A 14,248-nucleotide genomic window follows, 5' to 3' on the forward strand; every position below is an offset into this window, starting at 1 on the left:
AAACAACTTTGTGATGTCTAAATTAACTTGATTCACAAACTCTGGCGCCAGAGGAGAGAGAAGTCCAGTGAGAACCAGAACAACATCTCCTTGAGGCCACCTGCACTTGTAAACAAGAAGGCCTCGACCACGCTTACACAGAAGCACAATTATGGGGGGATTGCGACCACTAGAGACCCCCAGAGACCACCCCAGACCCCTTCCCCAATTTAGTACGCATGCGCAAAGACAATTACATAATGTATTAGCATATGCATACGTTTCTTGGAATAGGTGGGCTTTTCTTGGAATTATATGAATATTCATTTTTCTGTAATGTATATAATAGTATGCTTTTATTCCTAGGTGTGCATGCTAGGAGGAGAGATCCCCCATGCACCCAGAGCTGCAATAAACCAATGTCGGCTTTCTAAACTATCATTTGGTTTAGAGAGTTTTCTTGGTTACTATATTTTCCAGTAACAAGGAGATAATAGATCCTATTTAATCATTTTTTTTGAGTAATCAACAAGCACTGTCAACCATATCTAAAAGACATTGACTGCCCACATATTTTATGAAGTGAAATACAGACACAGATGCTCAGCATTCCTTAGAATAACACACACTAATGAAAAATGTGTAAAAGTGGAACAGTAAACACTGAGGAATTTTAACAGAACAGAAGCACCAAATGTAACAGTAATCAAGCCTTTTGCAAAAAAACTCCAAGGCATAAAGACTAAAATAAGTATTTGTATATTTCTAACACAAGAAGTGGAAATACTGCACAGATAAACAGATGAAAGGCCATTCTTAATATCAAGATACCCTATATTATAAATACAAAGAGGAAGAGTAGGAAAGATAGAGTAAATAAATCATAAAATAAAATATTATAGTGATTGCGTTAATAAGTCATACATGCATTTTAAGCAATCTTTATTTTGGGTAATTGTGGGGAGAAACAGCCCTGACAGCTGCTGCAGAAGCCTATTATGCTAGGAGCAAGAGCCAAGAGGAACAGCAGAAAGCTACTTGCTGCTCTCCCTGACTTACGTGAAGCCACACAGCTGTGTCCTGGCAATCAAGAGACACAGCTGTGTCCTGGCTTGAGTAGAGGAGGAATGCAAACAGTTCCAGAAAACACAGAAACAGAAGCATCAGTCTCCACAGCTACTACAGCGAATTAACTCTGATAACAAGGAAGAGGGCATTATACAATGTGTGAATGATAATTTTAATCTTCAAGACAGGGAGGATGAACTGCCACACCCTGATGAATCTGCTTCCTCTCCACAAAGGCTGCAATGTTCCTCAGCTGCTTCATCATCCAGCAGGACCCTTCAAGGTGTTCAACAGAAAGCTAGATCTGTGTCCCCTCAGAACAAAGCAGGCAATAAGTACCTGAGAGAGCCAGGCTTGATCATGCAGTCAAAGCAGGTGATACCAGACAGTTCAGTTCAGCAATGGTTTAGCAAGAGTAGGCCTCAGAGTAGGCTCTAAAAGGCCTGCTCTGTGTTACCTTTACACAGAACAAGCTTTCCTGTCAATAATTTTCCTTTTAGCTAGAATAATAGAGGATAACAATAGGTTCTGAAGCAAACTACATGTTTTGTAGATAGAGTTTGTTTATGGGATTGATAACAAGGTTCTAGTAGACAATGATTCATGCTGTTTACGCTTAGTCTTAGAAAAACAAAGGTCTCTGCTAATTATAAAAGGGCCAAAAGACAAAACAAAACTGTAAAGAACAACTTTGTGATGTCTAAATTAACTTGATTCATAAACTCTTGTGTCAGAGGAGAGACAAGTCCAAAACGATATCATCTTCTTGAGAACACATGTACTTGTAAACAAGAAGGCCTCGACCACGCTTGCGCACAAGCACGATTAAAGGGGAATTGGGACCACCAGCGATCCCCAGAGACCACCCAAGACCCCTTCCCCAATTTAGTACACATGCGTAAAGACATTACGTAATGCATTACATAACGTATTAGCATATGCATAAGTTTTTTTGAAATGGGTGGGCTTTTCTTGGAATTATGTATATAAGGAGCAAGCTTTTGTTCTTAGGTGTGCATGCTAGGAGGAGAGATCCCCCATGCACCCAGCACTGCAATAAACCAATGTCGGCTTTCTAAACTATCATTTGGTTTAGAGAGTTTTCTTGGTTACTATTTTCCGGTAACACAGGCACAGATTGTAAAAACTAATCAGCACCTGAGCTCCATCCAGCCCAGATCAAAAATGGGAAGCAGTTCACTGCAGGTAATATTGTCACACAGTCCTAAAACATTACCACAATTATTCAGCCATTACAAAGGAACAAGAAACACACACACTAACTTAAATGATAAAATTCAAATTGTTTCCCATTTTCCAAATCCAAAATCCAAAGTTATTCATGTAGATGAACAACATAAGATAATTAAAGCCTGGGTAACCACATTTTAAGCTCTTTACACTTGAAGCTATCAATTTCTTATTTGAAAATAAGTCATTCAGCAGAGTAACAGGAAGCATAGCACTTCTTACATGTACAAGTTATCCTGCCAATTTCACAGCAAGATTTTTTTAAGCAAATATGGCACCTGTAACTCAAAATAGAAAAATATAAAAAGCTTACAGGACAACATTCCTTTTTAATTGCTACTATAGCACTTTGGAAATATCAAGCATCTAAAAGCTCATATTTAGTTTTTATTTTATTATGGAACATAGCTTGCAAACTGTATTTGCAGCATCTTGAAAATTATGCTAACAGAAGAGCAATTTGTGTACCCCCTCACTAAGCCTTTGACCTTTGTAATTACAAGGTCAAGTAACTGCTTGTGTAATCAGCTTTGCTCTTCCAGACAATTCTTAATTATCAAGCTAATTAAAAAAAAATAGGTAAAATTATCCAAAAAGGTTGGACTTAGTTCTCCAATAAAAATTTTGAAAATTGTTTAATCTTTCAAAATTTAAACTCAATGAAAATATAAACAAGAATATCTATTATTAAAGATAGGAACACTAACAAAAGCTTCACTGCATTTGATATGGCAAGTTTATTTCATTTTCAAGAAACAAAACTTCATGTCCTAAACATGTCTCATCATTAAAGAAGGGCCAAGAAAGAAATCTGCCATTTGTGGAACCGTGACTTCAATGGCAGTACAAATGGGGGGGGGGGCACACATGACACCACACCTTAATAAATTTCTTTTGCTAGACAGAAGACCTTACTTTTAGAGAAATGAAAACAATCCAAAAATATTCTATTCCATGGATTCTGTACTTTTTATAATCAGGCAGTTCCACCTAAAAGGCAGATAGCTGTCAACGAGCTGTAACAAAAAAAAAAAAAACCACATCCATAAAGGCAAATTGTGGTCTATTTCATGCATGTATTCATTTGCTAAGTACTACTTTGCCATTCTAATTAATAAAACCAACATCTATATTTGACATTTCTTTTCAGAACATACACTACATGGCCAATACTGCCCAAGCAAAGGTGGATAACTTTAAAATGTTTTCACTTCTAAGTGCTATGGTGGTGCCTCTCTGTGGTGCCCAGCAACAGGACAAGGGACAACAAGCACAAACTGGAACACAGGAAGTTCCATCTCAATATGAGAAAAAGCTGGTTTACTTGGAGGGTGACAGAGCACTGGAGCAGGCTGCCCAGGGAGATTGTGGAGTCTCCTTCTCTGGAGATATTCAAAACCCACCTGGTCGTGACCCTGTGCAACGTGCTCTAGGTGAACCTGCTTTGGCAGGGGGTTGGACTAGATCTCCAGAGGTCCCTTCCAACCCTTACTATTCTGTGATTCTGTGCTATAAAATGATATTGTATTGTAATCCTGATAGAATCTGTTGGTTTATATGAGGCTCTATGACTACATTGCATAAATAGCAAATTTAATTTTTCATTTGTTGCACCTGACATGTTAGAAATTAACTCAAGTATATCACACATTCATTTACATCTAATTGACAGAAGCCACTGCGTGCCATATTTTACATGCATGTCAATTCTAGCTAGAATACCTTTTTCTTACATTATGTTAATCCATGGTTAGTATGTGTACTGGTTTGGGCTGGGATAGAGTTAATTTTCTTCATAGTAGCTGGTATGGTGCTGTTTTGGATTTGCGACCAAAACAGCATTGATAACACACCAATGTTTTAGTTATTGCTGAGCAGTGCTTACACAGCATCAAGGCCTTTTCTGCTTCTCACACTGCTCCACCAGCGAGTAGGCTGGGGGTGCACAAGAAGTTGGTAGGGGACACAGCTGGGACAGCTGACTCCAACTGACCAAAGGGATATTCCACACCATATGCTGTCATGCTCAGCAATAAAAGCTGGGGGAAAGGAGGAGCAACGGAGATCATTCGGATGAAGAAGCCCTGCTTTCCTGGAAATGTCTAAAAATCTGCCTGCCAATGGGAAGTAGTGAATGAATTCCTTATTTTGCTTTGCTTGCATATGCAGCTTTTGCTTTACCTATTAAACTGTCTTTATCTCAACCCATGAGTTTTTACACTGTTGCAACTTCCAATTTTCTCCTCCATCCCACTGTGTGGGGCTTAGCTGCCTACCAGGGTTAAACCACAACAGTATGAAGAACCTGATATTTTTATCCTTCTGTCAACTGAGAAATTCTCACCCATGCATTTCAAAGTTAAAATAATTAGCCACATTAACAAGAGGTATAAATACAAAAAAAAAGAAAATGTAGAAAAATTAATGAGGGAAGGAGCTACAGTAGAAGAATAGCAATTGGATAGCTCTGATTTATATGAAAAATAAGCTTAAATGTATTTATATTAAATGAGTAAGGATCCAATTACTGAAGGGGAGGGGGCAAGTAATGCATCTTAAATGAAGTGGCTGTCAACTCTCTATAAAACCAACTTTAAGGCTATATTTCACAAAGAAAGTTTTACTTACTACATAACCAATAATGAAGATTTTTTTTTTCCTTTAAAGAAATTAGCTCCAAACAAAATCCACCAAAATTCTCTTAGCTGAAACACTATTAAATGCTTTCAAATAACAAATAAAAGGCTTATTCAGCAAATTGTTCATTTCAATTGACTTGATAAGACTCAGAGCAGAATTAAAGATTGTCTTTAGACAATCTGTTGCTACAACTCACTTAGCATACAAAAATTGGAAGCAAATCCAAAGAACAAGTTTTTTTAAAATGTATTTTTACCTTCTCCTGATATAAGTTTCCAAGCACCCTCTTTCTTTTGTGTACTGTTTGTTGGGGGTTTTTTTTAACAACATGGAAGCAGGACATCAGTGCTAAGAGACAGTATTTCACCTTTGACTAGGAGTCACTTATTGATTTATTCAGATGTCAATTATTACTCCACAGGTTTTCAGATTTAAAAAAAAATATTTAAATTAGTTGATTACTACAAGCTGGGTAATCCAAAACATCTCAAATTTTTATTAAATAACAGATGTCCAAATGGACAATAAGCTACACTTTGCTCTAGGCCCTCTTCAGTCAGACAAGGTTCACAGCCACGTATTTCCTCATTCGCAGCAGAGACCATATAGCAAGTCCAAAGTAAAGCAAGGAACAGTTTACACTTGGCCCTTTAGTCTGAAGTTGTAACACTGCACACATACATAGAAACATATTCAAGATCCATGGGGCCAGAATCAGTTTAATCAAGAATAAATATGATTCTTCACTCCAGGTATGAAGTCACTATACTGAGGAGTCAAGGGTGAAGGAAAGAAGAAGAATTGTTTGTTCTAATACCAATTTCATACTTTATCCAACCCAAAGGAAAATACACAACACAGAACACAACCCACCTTTGGTAAATTCACTATTATGATTGAGAATCAAGCTCCCTTTTGCACTCTGAATCCGAGTTTCTTTTTGCAGAGTGGTCCAGATTCAAATGGAAAAATGGAGATATCCCTACTGCTAGATTTACTCCAAGAAATAACTCCAGGGATGTAGGAACTTCAGGCTTTAACTCCATCAATATAAGAAATACCTAGAATCTACATCTCCTAGTTCCCTAACCCATTTTTTCCTCATTCTTAGGAGATGGAGGAGAAGAAATCTCTTACCCAAGTAAAATGAAATTATGACAAGAAATTTCACTATGCTGTACTGAATCAGCAATTTGCATACACATATCAAAGCAGAATTTCAAGTTGGATATAACTCTTTCAGACACTAAAACCAAAATTAATCAGCAGCATAAATTTATGCAAATGTACTGTTAAGATTTAGACATGCATTTTTCTACATTAAGAAAATTTTATTAGTTATAACTGCCCAGGAAACAAATTTAGATGTGCTCTTTTTAGTCTGAAATCCCCATAGAGATAGGCAAAACCACTAATATTCTCTGAAAACTTACAATTTTATATTGATCGGTGTTCTTTTTTTATTTGAAATCAATAAAAAATATATTCAACATACCCCAAAAAAGTCCTGCTTAAGAACCCCAAGTTCAACAACTTATGATATATTAATTAAATCTTCTTATGGAAATATTTCAGCCTCCATTACTATTTTTTTTCAGTCATAAATGCTATTGCTACCAGAACTTCCTGAAGAACAAATTGGTCTTTTCAGAACAGAGGTTAAAGAATATTTAAAAATGTGAAACCCCAACATGTCTTTTTCTCAACAATATAGACAGAGCACTAGCACTGTCTATACATATAGACAATATTTTCACTACAATCTGTTTCAACTTTAAAAAAAAAATCTTCAACTGAACAATTATTCAGCCACACATGATAACTGAGGCTGATTTTTTTGTTTTGTTAGTGAATAAGTTGTATAGCTACTTCAGAGAACAAAAATCAGTGGAAAAAAACAAAACTATTTTCTCCAGTAAGGCCCAATCCAAACAATACTGAAGTCAATTTGGGCTCCAGTTCATTACACTGATTTTGGATTATGAACATCATTGAAAGAGCAATAAATCAGATGTCTGACTCCCTAATAAGGAAACAATTTAGTATTCTGCTACCACCACTACTTGTAAGCAGATATGAAAAAATCTTTGGTTGTTAGCACAATGTAGTTACTATTCTTAAGATAACAAATTATGATCATTGTGCATACAGTTCATTAATATCTAGATTATAATTTAGTACTGTTAGAAAGGACTATCAACTCTGATTTCTTTCTACAGCCACAAATTTTACCCAACTATCCTGTGCTAAGCCAAATATCTCATTACTATTACTCAAATATCTCTTTACTATTCTGTTAGCTTTTGTAATTCACTCCCAGGTGACTAATGGGGAATTGTTCCTTCAAGGGCATACCAGACTGACTTCAGGAAAAAAAACTTATTCAGTGGTAGATCATACTGTCATTAAAGCATATTTTTGAGATTTTCAAATTAGTTTCTTATTAATCCTTTTAACACATCTCAAAATATTTTTTGCAGTACTAAGTCTAAGGGTTCTGACTTGCAAGAGATTACTGCTAATGCTGGGATGGCTGGAACAGGGCCTGCCCTATCCATCTCTGTAAGGTTCCCACCCAGGGAAGAGAGGAGGGCTCAACTGCTCACATAGCAGCTACTGAACCACTGCAGATTACTGCCTAACTACTAATGTAATCTGAAATACGCGTGTGTTTAACTTAATATGCTGGGCCATTAACCGCAATGGTTCAACAGCTATTATAAGAATATTTCCAAAAGACAAGCAGGGCTGATAGAAAGTGGCAAAAACCCGGCACAGCTGTTTTAAGGTAAGCCAGCTCCGCCTATTAATTTCAGCCATAAATGTACAATTTTTATATAGTTATTTTTATCAATACACTTAAAACATCAAGAAAATCAAGTAAGGTTTCTTTCACCATAATTTTTTTAATGTCAAACCATGCTTATTTGCATTAATTCAATTGCACTGTTGCCCAAATCTTTTATCAGCTTCTCCACTCTTCTGTCTGAAGCTTGACTTCAGGTTAAATGGTTTATATATAGACATCCTTCTGCTTGTCGTTTTTCAGATCTAGCAAAATCTCACCAGTCTTCCAAGTCTTTTTTGGCATTTAAGAATTTATCAAAGTATCAGTGAGACAGTGACTGTCTTATCCAGTTCAGTTTGGGGCAAGTTTTTCAGGCCTGCTAATTTAAAAATACTTACCCTTCAGATGTTTTAATAATCTCCTTGTATACTCACTGAGAAATACTCCATCCTCCTCAGGTCATAAAAGCCCATTATCCTGATTCTTTACAGATAGAGCACAAAAATATTTGTGCCTTTTCCAGTATCACACTGAAAAAAAAATCACAATGTTTCCACCTGGTGGCATGCCTAAGCCTCACTAAAATGGCTTTTATTGTGAACCTATTTAATCTTCCTATCTCTATATGCATCAAAGAACAAACCCCAAAATATCTATTCAGTAGAAGGGAAGTTATTTTGTTTTTTTCCTCATCTGGGCTATATAGGCACATAGACATAATGAGGACACTAAAAGTGCTCTAAGGCTTTGGGTATAGTTAAACAGAATTAAAAAAACAGTATGGAATAAGAGTGTTCATGAATGGAACAGCAGTGTTACAAATCTCATACCTTCAGTTCCTATTCTCATTTGTTTTGCATTAAGTGTGCCCTGGTCACCAGTCAGAGAGATGAGGGAAGGAGCAAAAAACAGCCATCACTGAAAACTGTTCTTTGCTTGTTCATGAGTTTGTTTTAGTAACAAGGACTTCGTTGCAAACTCAGTAAGTTACAGTTGTCTTTGTCAAACCTTTTTTGTACATCATTGCATTTAACAGAGCTAAAGAGGAGGAAAAAAATGTTTTATCAGTTTCTTGGAGTCTCCTTAAAAATACAGAAGTCTGGTTCCAGGAAACTACTTTCATTGCATATATTTGTGTATTTTCAAAGAACTGTAATTTTGAGAAAACACTCGGAAGTTAAGTGCATTAGAAATAAAAAAGTGAACTAAGTAGTAAAAATAAAGTATAAAAATATTAAGATGCACTTTCAACAGAACAAACAACAGAGAAAGGAAAAAGATTTAAGTTGGAATTAGTCTATATTGTATTATTCATATATGCACAGCAATTTAATAAAAATACTTCTATACAAACTAAGAAGTTGTACATTTCCTGCTACACCTTTAAAAGGCATCTTTCAACATATGACTATCTAAACCAGTCTAAACTGAGTTTTGCTGATCCATTGAAAACTATCAAACGAAAAGTGCTCCCTACAGTTCATAGTCAGTCCTACACCTAAGTCAACAGAAAAGATTTTAAGTTTTGACTCAAATAGTAAATACAATCAAATAATTTGGCAGCATGTTTCTTCCAAAAATCTTGTTTTTGCAAAACCAAGGTGTATTTTGATGGCAATGACCTAACTACTAGAATAAAAGCTGCATATCTAACAAAGAGAAAGGACCCACCCATTAACATTTCCCAGAGCATTCAGGTTAAATCGCAGATCTAAGCATATCTTTGCAATGTTAAATCAATTTTTAAGAAGTCGGAGGATTTTGGGGTTCGTTAAACATACAACATTCTTATAAGAATCCTCAGTATTTCTGCTGCTACATAGCTCGCAGTTGGCCACCTATCAGTGCATTTCTGAGTGTAGCAGTACAGCTCAGCTTCCTGTCCCTTTACAGCTCTCATTTTCCAGCGAAGAGAAAAATCTGCTGCAGTGAAGCGCAGAGGCGGCACCGCCGCGTCCTGTAACTAACAACGCCAGGCTGGTGCCACACGCAAGGGAGCTCCTTACCGTTTCACAACGGGACATGCACCATCCCCAGAGCAACACGTTTATGTTCCGACCCCACAGACAAGGGCTGCGCATCCTGAAATACCTGCCTCCCCTCTCCCTTCTCCCCATCGCTGCAGGGCGGCATAGCCGCGCCACGGCACAGCGGTAGAAGCTTTGTGACCCTCGCCGGCAGCTGCCGCTGTGGCAGCGCGAGGGGGCAGGACGACCTCAGCCCTGCTCGCCATATATCCCTTCCATTCTTCGTTATCTGATGCTCTTTTCCTTAGATACGGTTCCCCCCCCTCCCTCGCCCCTTTTTATGTCAACAAGCTTTTTTTTTTTTTTTCCGCCTATTTTAACCACAAAAGCGTTTTTTCCTCCCTTTCTACCGCCGCTGCCTCCGTCACATGCGCGGCTGAGCACCGCAGGGAGCCGTCCTCGGTTCCCTCCGCAGCAAGGCCACCAGGATCCAGCGGCCCTGCGCCGCTGCACGCATACACTCACTCACCCCATCTCCGCAACCGCTTGTGCTTCAATCCCGCTACCGGCGGCCCCACCCGCGTCCAGCGGCCGCGACCAATACGGCCCTCCCAGTCACGTGCCGCCCGGCGCCGCCGCACAGCCAATGGGGCGGCGCGCCCCAGAGATTGTCGTCCGTCCCGTCCTCCCCCCCCGCCGGGAAACAGTTACGTACTTCGGGCCATCGCCCTAGGCGGGAGGGCTCCGGCGAGAGCCGCTTCCTGAAAACGTACTTTTTGCCGCATTTAGCGCTTGCTGAAACGGCGACGAGCTGCTTTCGGCACCAGGAGCAGCCCTGCCAAACACAGCACGCGTCTCCGACATTAAATGCTTCAGAGGGGGTAACGAGCAGCCGTGCGGACTGGACAGCACTGTCGGTGGGGGGGGGAACTTTCCCTGAGTGGCTACCGCATTCCTCTTTAACGCGGATTCATCCACAGCGTTAAGGGGCAAAAAAAAATAAGTAGTAAAAAAGTAAACCCACACCACTCGGCTGCCAACAGTGAAAAGCAGGACCCAAGGGTATACTTCTGCCTGAAAGTTAACGCAAACAAGTTAAAGCACTAGTTGCATCTGAATAACTCTGTGCAAAGACACTTTCATTCCAGAATAACAAGGCTGTGTTATTACAATGCTATGGAAAGGACACACCACTAAGTACTTAAGCCATCTAAAATCTGTTGCCAGTCTGAATACACCTACTATGCACACATTACGGAATACAGAATATGATTTCTGTTAATGCACATGACCAGTACCCCCTGCTCCTGACCCCTGGTAGCATGGTTAGCATAACCAACGCCATTTTCTAAGACAAACAGCCATAATACATAAGCATGCTGATCACATATCACCCCCTTCTCTCTTCCCCTTTTCAACACTCTGGTTGTCACCAGGAACAGATAAACCCCCATCAGCATTAAGACAAGACTATTTGCCCACCAAGCACTGTTGCCAGGATGTGGTGCCACGTGATATGGAACAGGGAAGCGTAACAGCACATGAGATATTGACTATAAAATCATGCAGCTGCAAGGACTTAGACCAGAACTGCTGCTGGATGGCAAAACCCACAATCACCCTGGTGGTCAGGGATGCCTCCACCATTGTCTTCTTCCTCCAAGGATTGAGTGACTCATGTTCTTTTAGGTAAAGCCTGAATCTAAATTATGATTACTGTATCACACACTGATTATTAAGAATTTGACCCAATCTGGTGACTTAAAAGTCTAGGTAACTAAAAACTCTAGATAGTAAGAAAGCTACACCGATTACTAGAAATTCTGTTTAACTGAAAGCTATGCTAATTACTAGAAATTGTGTAACAATAAGGTAATAATCCCTAGAAGAACCTGCCTGTCCCTGTAGCATTAAGCAACAACATATGCTCATATTCCAACCTTTGGGTAGGTTTTTGAACCACTGAGAAGGCAGGCAAGATGTTATCATAAATGAAAAGCATCTCCAATTATGTATTTCAGCATTAATACTTACTCTGTAGTCATGGGTAAGACATTTAAATTCTCCCTGTAGAAAATCTCACAAGTATCTGCATCACTCAGATTGTGAAGATTATCATTCTATTTCTCCTTTCAATAAAAGGACACAGCATTGATAATATCTGGGTATATAAAAATAAAAATGTTCTACATGTACTAGAACAGCCAAAGCTGAGCCAATCAGCGAAGCTGGTAGCATCTCTGTGAAAACATATTTTAAAAAGGGTAAAAAAACATCAGAGAGGAGAAAGGGAACAAAAAGAACGAGAAACAGAGGGAACACTAAGGCCAGAGAAAGGAGGAGGAAAAGCTCCACGGCAGAGCAGATATTCCCTGCAGCATATAGAGAACCTATGCTGAAGCAGATGGATATTCCTGAAGGAACTGCTGCCCATGGAGAACCCATGCCAGAGCAGGAAAAGACAATGAAGGAGCAGAGAGGAATTGTTATGTACTGACTGTAAACATCCCCCCCCCATACCCATTCCCCACCCCCCTGCACCACTGGGGGAGATTAGAGGAGTCTGGAGTAGAGTGAAGGGGGGGGGTCAAGTGGGATATTGTTTAAGCAATCCAGTTCTAATATAAAAGGCAGCTTTGTAAAAACAGCACAATATTAACGCGGTGGGTTTTTTTATCCTCTGGAAGAAGTATTCTAGAATAAATCAGTGAGCAGTGCAGTCCAACATCTCAGCAAAAGAGTGACTGATAGAATACATTTAAAAATGCAATGATTTGAGTAAAGCAAGTGAACGCCCTTCCCTTGTGGCACGTTACAAACTATGGAGGTATTTGCTTATGTGAGAAGACATAAGGGTAGATAGCTCATTAAAAAATATATTCTTAATGTGCCAGAGGAAATTTCATTCTTCCTATAATCATTTGATTCATATGAAACTAGTAGGCTCATAATACCTCGTGGTAGGGGCCAAGTTAAATGAAAGGCACTACAGGCTTGTATAGGAAATGTAAGCACAATTGCACCACAGATATTTAAATATTACTACTTTCATTTCAGCTGTGTTTTCATGGCTCATTTTTCCAGAATCATAGAAGACAGCAGCCCACTCTCAGGAAAGATGCTCTTTGCCAGTTAAACTTTCAAAGGTCTTCAAGAATGAGAAGATAACGTTAGACTATGTTGTCTGCTACCTTCAACAGGGTATCACACCAAGTCCTCTTTGACTTCATCAGTATAGCTAACTATAGAACTCCCATAACATAAGCTGTTATGGTAAACCATAAGCAAAGTTAACTGGGCCAGTATTCAAGGAGTGGCTCTCCAGGATGAGGAAAAAGAAAAGTGTCCTGTGCTACTTTTTTTTTTTTTTTTTGTTACAAAGCTTCCATTAAATACAGCAATATTTAACAGCCTCCTGATTTTTGATCCCTGTTTCATTTTAGACTTGAATATACTACAGAGACTGTACTAGTGAGTTAATAATCCTTCAGCTGTCACAAACTATCACATTATTCCTAACAGTTATAGTTTAGAACCTAATTTTGCATTAGACCTAAAGCCATCTCACTTTGATATACACCACCATTCCTACCCTAAAAGAAGGGAAACAAAGTACTCCCAGTTGTTACTGTGCAGCCCTATCTTAAAATTATTTAAGTTAGCATACCTCAAATCACTCATGTTATCTAGTTGGCAAGTTGCTATAACATGAACTGTGGCTTATACTCCAGTGAGGTCAGTCAAATGATGGTTTTAAAATCATGTTCATAACTTGGAAGTGCAACAGAGCCTAGAATGACTATTTTAAGTGTGCAAAGACATACTAAATATGCCAGAGAAACTGATACCCTTTAAAGCTAAAGTGCACATTTAAGTATTTCTTAAGCTTAGTTTTTAACTTAGTTTTCATATACCTTTCTAGAATCCAAAATGGAAATATCAAAGATCAAAGGTTTCATGATATATTCCATTCATTTTACACACATTATACTGCATTTCCTGAAACTCTGAAGTGCTACAAACTATAGTTCTCAGTCTGTGAAAAGATTCCCATTAGTCCTGACCTATAGCTTTATGAACCTGGTACTCACAAGCCAGCATAGATTTAAGTAAATTCAGTGCTGATAGAAGATGTTAGATTCACAACTCTATAGCCTTAAGTTCTGTGTTTATTCACAGAACAAGCAGAGCATAAGCAGCAACACAGACTCATATATTCTGACAATACGACAGCTGAGTGGGAAGCAGAAAGGTTTCTCTTCCTTGCTCATAGTAATGCCCATTCTGTTATATCTATAAAACATAGCACTGTATGTTTTGTCTGTCACATTGTCACAGTTTAAAGCTGGGCTGGCTATTAAACCTATGGCAGATGCTCTCTATTAACCCTTCCCCCCCCCCAGAAGGGGAAGGAAAAGATAAAAGGGAGAGACTCATGGGTTGGAAAGTTAAAACAGTTTTAATAAACAATAACAAGGAAAAAAAGAGTATGATAATAATAACTGAAATAATTAAATATATACAAAACCAAGACTGAGCTCCCCCAATGACGATC

At 38.6% G+C, this 14,248-nt stretch overlaps 1 protein-coding gene across 2 annotated transcripts in view; it reads right to left on the bottom strand.

Annotated features, from left to right (window-relative positions):
• The window catches only part of LOC137675690 (adenomatous polyposis coli protein-like), a 256,623-nt gene that overhangs the window by 217,882 nt on the left and 24,493 nt on the right, over nt 1-14,248 (bottom strand). The window lies entirely within an intron of this gene.

Source organism: Nyctibius grandis, chromosome W (assembly GCF_013368605.1).
Source record: "Nyctibius grandis isolate bNycGra1 chromosome W, bNycGra1.pri, whole genome shotgun sequence".
NCBI classification, from domain to species: domain Eukaryota; kingdom Metazoa; phylum Chordata; class Aves; order Nyctibiiformes; family Nyctibiidae; genus Nyctibius; species Nyctibius grandis.